General features: G+C 39.8%; 1 long non-coding RNA gene across 3 annotated transcripts; it reads right to left on the bottom strand.

Annotated features, from left to right (window-relative positions):
* Positions 1–392: 392 nt before the first annotated feature.
* On the bottom strand, positions 393–8,126 carry LOC107182002. Of its 3 annotated transcripts, none has more exons than XR_001512721.1 (4): positions 7,509–8,126; positions 5,777–5,866; positions 1,692–2,270; positions 393–644 (listed from the first exon to the last, which is right to left on the bottom strand). It is a non-coding gene; the product is annotated as an uncharacterized LOC107182002 (long non-coding RNA). The 3 variants fall into 3 exon arrangements; XR_001512722.1 differs by lacking the exon at positions 7,509–8,126 and having other exon boundaries at positions 1,692–1,933; positions 2,135–2,270; positions 5,777–6,824; XR_001512720.1 differs by lacking the exon at positions 7,509–8,126 and having other exon boundaries at positions 5,777–6,824.
* Positions 8,127–8,699: the final 573 nt, after the last annotated feature.

Genomic DNA, 8,699 nt, shown 5'->3' with positions numbered 1-8,699 from the left:
TAAAAAAGACTACTAGAAAATAATTAAGTTCTTGCATCTGTGGACCTCAATATGGAAATATATGAGCCTAGAAATGTTGGGGGCCACCATGTGAAATCAAAGAATGAAGGCTACACAATTGAAGGCAGAGCCCAAAAATGGAGAAAAACTGAACTCTGATGAAACCCATTGAGAACCTAGATGAAGCAATGACTGAAGCTATAATTGTTCCCTTTTGCCAGTGTCTGCATTTTGGTATTCATTTGTAAAAAGAACTAACTTATCAATTTCATTTAATAATCTACATTAATAAATATTTTGGTAAGGCAGGTTCAGTGCAAAGATATGTGAATTTGCTAGCACAAAATATTGAAATAAAACATCACATATTATTTCATAAAACAATAGGATGATTTCTCTTTTTTTCTTTTCTTTTTTTTTGGCAAGCACTACACAAGAAGAAAGCTATTAGGAACAAGTTATTTTAATGACTTACTCCCTCAAATGTCTTGAGCAGTACAATAAATTGTCACCCATTTACTACTTTGATTAAATATTTCTGAAGTCCAGTTCCCACTTTGTAACAATGTCTTCTTTTCTTTCCTAGACAATGGGCACCTTCCCTGGGTTCCTTTAAATGCAAAGGGTCAGTTTGACTGGTGCTCCTGCAAAGAGAAAAAGTGAAGCATGCTCAATGCTGCGGGCTCATGTGCTCCTCAGTTATAGCCATTGCTGACATGTGTGGCTGTTAGTTTTAGGAGCTACAGTGACTGAGGACTCACAAAATTTCTGGCCTAGAAAGAGTTCTCTAGATGCTAGAGAGAGAATGATCCTTCTTCCTCAGTGTGATGCTCCAATATTGTCACTCCATGCCAACACGGGCATGACCCAGTGCCAAAGCGTTCTAGAATCTCGATAGCCTTGGCTTACACACTCAGCTGTTCTTTGAGGTGTGGCCTAAATACCAGGGTGACTGGATTATGTAAAATTTGGCTAGGGGCCACATTTTGTATCAAGAGGTAAACCTTCCCTAGGAATATGGAGAGAAGGAGGGAGTGCACTTTGGCAGGAGCACCTTTATTGGGTTCAAGAGGTCATTCTGGTTCCTCTCACTGAATGTTAGAATTATCTGACCAAAGGTGGGGTAAGCATGTGGGTGGAGGAAGGTTTGGAGGTGATGGGCAGTCAAAATAACCCCCTTTCCAGTAGCCCACAGTAAATCACCACACATCCTAATTTCAGCCTGACTCTATGTTTCTCCAAGACATCATGTTTTAGAATTAATTTGGGTTTTCCTGTAACACCCAGAGCAGGTTATATTTTCTATGAAGATCAGCTCCCTACTCCACTATACATGGGTTTCTCCCAGCATTAGCTCCTGCATCCTGTACTTGTTTTTTCTTCATCACAAACAGTTCTTCCCTATTTTAGAACAGCCTTAGCATCCAGTGTGTATATGAAAGAGTACCTAACCCACTTTCTGGCTGTGGTGTCTATGGAAATAACGCATCTGCCAAACACTCTAAGATATTAATAGCAATCTAAAAGTTTTCCCTGTACACCACCCTAGGCATGCTTTTTACGATCAAATGGGGGTTCACACTTTCACAGACCACACAGTCCTTCCACAGTCAGAGGAGGGCTGGCCTCACTACAAATCACTCTGATTCCACGTGAGAAGCACTGAGACCCAAAGGGCCAAGTTGCACTACCTTGATCAGAAGAGTGCAACCTCCCTGCTCTTGAGTGAGGACACACTCCTCGTCACCTAGGCTTTCTGAGCCCAGATGAAATGTTTCTGATGTGTCATACATGATTGTAAAGTTTCAGCCAGGGTTTCTCATTCCACAATTTGGAAGCAATGTGGGAATGTCTAGCTGGAAGCCAGGTAGTAACCAACCATCATAGACGTCACACCGTCATAGACCAACCTATCCGCAGGAACTCCAAGGCTCTGAAAGGTATCAGAAGAATGAAAAGAAGGCTGTGGGCTGGGGACAGACACAAGAAATTATGGAAGAAGAAATGAGAGTTCATCTGAAAATCTTTAGGAAAATAGCCCATCACTCTCCACTAGTAGCTTTAGCAGCTCCACAGAAATAACAGAATGATGAGAGTAGACCAACAGGTGACACCGAGGGGGACAGAGTCATACCCTCAATGCAGCTGGCCACACTCTGACAGCCTCATGTGCCCTCAGGATTCTGACTACGTGTCCTGGGGACTGTGTCAACCTAAAGAATTGGGATTTGAAGCTTTTCAATAACATCAAAATGTTCAGTCTTGAGCAGCTGTTGAGTGGATGACAGAGAAAGCGAGATAGTGTTTTATTTATTTGTTTTGGTTTTAGTTTGGGGCTTTTTGTTTGTGTTCAGTGAAACTGTCAATTCTGAGAGAAACTGTGAGAAAAGCAGAATCTGCTCCTCCAGATGGAAGGTTGGACACCCGCCTGCCAGAGGGGCTGTGGGAGTAAGAACACGAGGAAGAAACAGGAGGGAGCCCAGGGAGCTGATGGGAGGGGAGGGAGGAGGCGGCATGGGCAAGGAGGACAAGCTTAAACCAGGGGGTGAAAATAGAAATGGAGGGGGCCTGATGTTCTGACATAAGGCACCAGGAGAGACCTGCATTTGACCTGCAGCCAAAAGGGAGGGACTGTGGTGTCCCTCGAGGGAAGGAAATTCATCCATCAGCTACACTTTAAATTGGAAAGTGGAAAGAAGAGCAGTTTGGGAGTGGCCCAATTCCCTTTGCATAGTTTCTGAGAGATAGAAATTAACATAGTTGAAAAGAATACTTTTTGTTTTATAATTGTGTGTTCTGTTTTTAAACTTCTGAGGTGTGACATCATTTTTAGCACTATTGCAAACCTTATTGACTACCCTCGGACATAATAGAGTTTCCTGGAGACTGTTACTTCATATGTGAAAGTCAGACTTTTGTATTCAGACTCTGCCCGCTATCCTGTACAAACTCATAAGAGGAGAAGGGGTAAAAACACAATTTTGTGGATACATATTAAATTTAAACTATTTGATTTTTTTGTTGTTGGTAATCCTCACCAGAGGATTTTTTCCCATAGATTTCTAGAGAGGGTGGAAGGGAGGGAGAGAGAGAAACAGAGAGAAACATCGACATGAGAGAGACATATTGATTGCTTGCCTCCTGCAAGTGGCCACAGGGGGCCAGGAATCGAACCTGGCCAGGGATGCAACCAAGGTATATGCCTTTGACTGGAATTGAACTCATGACCCTTCAGTCCAAGGACCAACACTCTAACCCCTGAGCAAAACCTGCCAGGGCTAAAACATCTGATTTTAAACATTTCAATGCAAATATTAAGATAGAGACAAAAGCTTCAGGTGAAAAAAAATGTTAAAGACAAAAGAATAAAACTTTCCATTACAATAATTGCCTAAGTCACTTTTAAAGAATTAAAATGTCATTACTGAGGATCAAATTTTCTGAGGTAGGTGGCAAGAAAATCTCCTACTGTGGATGTGAGCATAAAGCATTCTGATCTGACTGGCAGTAACATGTGTTAAAAACAAAAGCTGAGTGAGTTACGAGCTGCAGTAGCTAAAACTGTTGAGAGTTTTATTTAATAAGATGTAGATGAAATGTTATTATATTACTCATAACGAAGAAAAAAATCTTTTTTCTCAAAATGTCTAATTTTAGTTTTTATGGAATATGCTAAATACAAACAAAGGATTTTTGAGCTGTTCCCAAAACCAAAGGCAATATATACTGGAATAATGTAAATCCTGTAAAAAACAAAGAACATCAGTTCTCAAATAGCAGGGAAAATGAATTCCTTTTAAAATTGGTCTTTAGCAGGTATAATAAAGAAAATAAATTTGAACAATTAGAAACTAATAAAGACTGTGTAAAAATTGCTATTTACAAAGAATAAGTGGGAAAATTATTGGGGGGAAAACGGACATATATTAAGCAATAGGTCTGAATGACAAATGCCCTAGGCTATTAAGGAAATCCTATATAATAAAGAGGTAATATGCAAATTAACCATCATGGCCACCCCCATGTGGTCACAAGATGGCCACAACCATGTGGTTACAAGATGGCCGCCCCCATGTCATCAAAAGATGGCCAGCAGGGGAGGGCAGTTAGGGATGACTGGGCCTGCAGGGAAGGGCATTTGGGGGTGACCAGGCCAGCAGGGGAGCAGTTAGGCGTCAATCAGGCTGGCAGGGGAGTGGTTAGGCATTGATCAGGTTGGCAGGCAGAAGCGGTTAGGGGCAATCAGACAGGCAGGCAGGCAAGCGGTTGGGAGCCAGCAGTCCTGGATTATGAGAGGGATTTTCCAGATTGGAGAGGGTGCAGGCTGGGCTGAGGTACAACACCCCCCCCACCCCCGTCCTCCGCCCAGTGCACGAATTTTGTGCACCAGGCCTCTAGTTAGTCAATAAACTTAATTAACTTAAAATGGTATTTCAAAACTCTTATAAGAGATCAGAGACTGGCAGCATGGTGTCCAGCTTCAGGAAAAGATCAGAAAGAATGAACTCAGAAATTGCCAGGGGGGAATTTTTTCATGAATTATATTAATTATTAATAAAATCATAAGGTTAGACTGCAGTACATGCAAAAAGATCATGGCACCAGATTCATAATAATCATGAGCTTATATTTGTTTAAAAAACACACAATATAAAAAAGCCTTTATTTTTCCCCCTCAATACAACTGAAATGCAGAGAGAAGGAAAATAAAACTTACATTGACTAAGAACATATATGTTTTTATAAATTTGGAATGTAAAAAAGCAAACATTCATTTGAAAAATTACTTTGAATTGACTTGTTTAGAAGTTTAGCTATGTACATTGAAACCTGCCCTTGGCAAGGAAAGGCTGATCATTATCTTCACATAAAAGAAATCTCTAGTGAAGGGTCAGAATAGTTCTTGGAAGTCTAATTTCCATTAGTCTGTGCCCTATAGTAATGATGTCGGAACCCAACATTGTGACATCTGGTTAATTCTCAATAGTGAAAATAATCTGAGGATTTAAACATTCATTGCATTGGAAATTTGTGGTTAGTACTGGTACTTTCTCTCCTCACCAGGGAGGTGTGCTCTGCCTGACGCTGGGCTGGTCAGCAGGTATACGAAGTGGAGCAAGAGCCAAAGTCAGAGTCCGGTCTGGACAGCTCATTGTCTCGAGCATCCCTCTGAGCAGGGCCTGCGAGCTGGGAGACATGCGGGAAAGTGGGATGTAGCCCTGACATCTTGTCTTACATTACCCCTGGGACTGTCCCTCATCTCTACCTTTACCATAGGACCCCAGCACATACCTCCCCCACACATCCAGGGGGTCTGTGGGAACAGAAGGGCGAAAAAAAAAGAAGAAAAAAAAAAGAAAAAAGAAAGGGAGGGAGGAAGGAAGGAAGGAAGGGAGGAAGGAAGGAAGGAAGGAAAAAGAGTGTATCTAAAAACTCAAAGCCAGGAGGAAAAAAAATAGCTTTAAGTGGGAAAAATTAGAGACAAGTATTAGAGAGGAAACAAAGTCTTTAATGAAGATAAATGTGTGGATAAAAAGCAAGTAATCAGTGGAAGAAGGATATTCCCCAGCCAGTGGCCATCCTGATGAATTATTCACGAGAACCATGCCCAGGGCCTGCTGGGAACTGTCCTCTCCTCAACTCTGCAATTACTGGCAAAGGCAATGGCTGTGCCCAGACTTGACTCCATGCACCCTGGGCCCAGCCTTGAGAGGAGTCAGACTGTGGCAGGTTTGGGAAAATTATCTTCATAGTATTAAAATAGACAGTAACCTACATAAAAGCCTTGCTAAGCTGCTTTGATATTTGATGTTCTGGAGGCTCTTCATGCTATGTTTCCTTTGTCTTATCTTTTTCTTCTCATATCCTGATAAGAGGAGAGAGAAAAATAGAATATTTGATGCATTTTGGTTGATTCTAGAGATAATATTAGTCATTCGGAAGAGGAGCTTGGGAGAGCAAAAGTTGTATATCCACAGTGTAAGTGTTGCACCGTCTATTACTTCAGCATTTATGCATTTGCATTTAAAACCCAGAGCATATATATTGTGAGTCAGAATCAATTTTGCTTTAAATCATTTGGGTAGATCCAGAGCCAAAGCACACTGCAGCCAAGGTACCTGTTAAGGGAGATGATAAATTGAGTCCTTAAGTCCTTGGCAGAGGAGCTGACTTGGAGATAAGAGATAAGAAAATTAGTTTGCAATAGAATCTCTAATGATTGCTTGGGATGGAAATCAGAAGGTCTTCTGCAGTCTTGATTACATTTTTTATTACCTTGGCAACTTATTTGGCATATCAGCATCTTTTGCAACTTTTCCCCCTCAGTCCCTTCAGTAGCATCTTTTGCTCGAGTGAGCAGTAAATAACAAGCAGAACTAGAGACAATTAACTATTATCGTAGCCCTATGACTAATGAAAATTCGTACATTGCACTTTGGGGGAAAATGTACTTATTAACTTGCCTGCGGGGGGTAGGTTAATGTTGCTATTTTAACTTTGCTTAGGAGAAACTGAAGTAGAATAAGTTAACCAAGGTTATCCAGCTACCCATAATAGCCAGAATTACACTGATTTCCTCCCAGCAATGGCCCTAAGCTACCTTGTGAAGAGAGTCCAGGGTACCTACAGGGTCCTCTTGCCATACCCCAGACTCTAGACAGAGGATTCATCTATGTATAGTGAAGCTGCTTAGCTGACTAACTAAAAATTTATGTATAAACTAATAAATCTTAATACTCCCAAATCTTTTCACATGCATTCACATATTTACTTAATCATTAATTTTTGAGTTTTTTTTTTAGCCCAACTCAAATTTCCAAAGCTCCCCCAAAAATAAAGTTTTAGTGGTGTGGCAATTGGCGGGGTTGAGGTGCAACTCTATTCTCCATCAAATCACACTTAAATTCAAAATTACTTGAGGAGTTTTTGGGTAGTTCAGTGTGGCCATAGCATAAATCGTAACGGAGTACTGTAATATTACACAAGGAGCAGATACTAAGTGCTTTCCTATTTTAACCTCTAGTTAATGGTTAGCTACTGGGAAATTCTGAACACAAGTGTGACTTGATTTGATTTTCTTGGCTGGCTCTGGCAACAATCTGGAGGACAGAGTAGAGGAAAAACTGGAGCAAGAGTTAGGAAATAGTCCTTTTCTGTAAATTGGATGATGAGAACTTGAACTAGGGTATGCAGAAATGAAGACAAATTGTCAGAGATATCAGTATCCAGAGGACAAACAGGAAGACATGAGTGACTGGATATAAGAGACAGGAGAAAAGGGAAGTCTAGGATGACTTCCAGGCTTTCTGGCTTGAAGGATGGGGGGGATGATGGTGCTCCTGGAATCGCAGGGGGCAAATAAGATGGGGTTGGTTGGGATGCAGCTGATATAGGGATGGAAAATGTCTTTACTTTGAAATATGCTGAGTTTGAAATACCTCCAAACACTCTCAAAGACTAGGCAGCTTGCTATGCAGGTATGACCTCAAGGCAAAATCAGTACTTACATAAAGATTTGGTAATCATGATGTAGTTGACCTTCATGCATGTTGGTTGGCTTTGACTTTTCACCCAGCTGGTATTTGCTCTTAAATAAAGGTTATAATCCTTAGACTTGAAAAACTGGAGACAGTTTTCTTTTTCTTTTTGTCTTCATTATTAATATGTATTTTTTAACCATGAGGAAATATGATGAATTTAGCAAGTACTAGGAACAATGTGCAGTCAAATATCAAGATGTGTCTAATGAACTTGGGTACACTTTTATAAATCCATAATAATAGGGAGTATAACTCATGGATGTTTCTCCTGTGTCTTCTTTGTTTCTGGTTTCCCTGAGTATTTTTTGACATTTTCCCTCTGCCTAATGGGAGTCATTAAAATAAGTGCTTTGTTAACTGCATAATATTAAAGAATTAAAATGGTCATAATGATGATGATTAGACTTTATAAATGTAAATCACTTAACAAAAATATTCACATGATAAGTACTCAATCAATATTTTTTTTTACCCACCTCAGTGGACCCACATGCTTACATCTTCAGCATCATAAAGACTAGAACAGTACTGATAATCAAATTACTAGTTGGAAAAAATCAACTCTAAATATTCCAACTCACTTTGCATTGATTTGGCTTTGACAACATTTTTAAGAATTTCCTTCTGGTCCTTTTATTTCTGCTCAATACACTGAGATGACTTAGATGCAATAACCAAGGCTTTTTATTCTTAATTAGAGAAGATCTATTTGTTCAGAAATGTGTCTACTGAAATAAACCCAATGTTTTGAAAAATAATATTAAAAAGCAAGACATTTAGTTGAACTCTGATAGATCTATTTCAGCTTAGCCCAAAAATATTTCTTTAAAATAAACAAGTTGTCATTTGTTTAGAATATATATACACTGAAAGGAAATCATTATTTGGTCAACAGGCTAACAGTGACACCAAGTGGTATCATGTTAGAAATGTTTTTAGTCTGTTTTTTAAACATCTGAGAAATTACAACCTGGGAGAATGGTTACTGTGACCAGCCTATCTGTGATCCGGCCCTAAGTGGGTGGAATTTTTAAAATTATAATTACAACCAGTACTTCTGAAACACAAATGTTGTCTCTAGTGCAGACTCAGAGACCAATAAGAAATTCCATCGAGGCCACCATGATTAGTACAGAAATGAACAGAAGTAATTTTGCT

The sequence above is a fragment of the Myotis davidii genome, unplaced genomic scaffold, assembly GCF_000327345.1.
Source record: "Myotis davidii unplaced genomic scaffold, ASM32734v1 scaffold11, whole genome shotgun sequence".
In the NCBI taxonomy this organism is placed as follows: domain Eukaryota; kingdom Metazoa; phylum Chordata; class Mammalia; order Chiroptera; family Vespertilionidae; genus Myotis; species Myotis davidii.
This window is presented reverse-complemented; position numbering and strand designations above follow the sequence as displayed.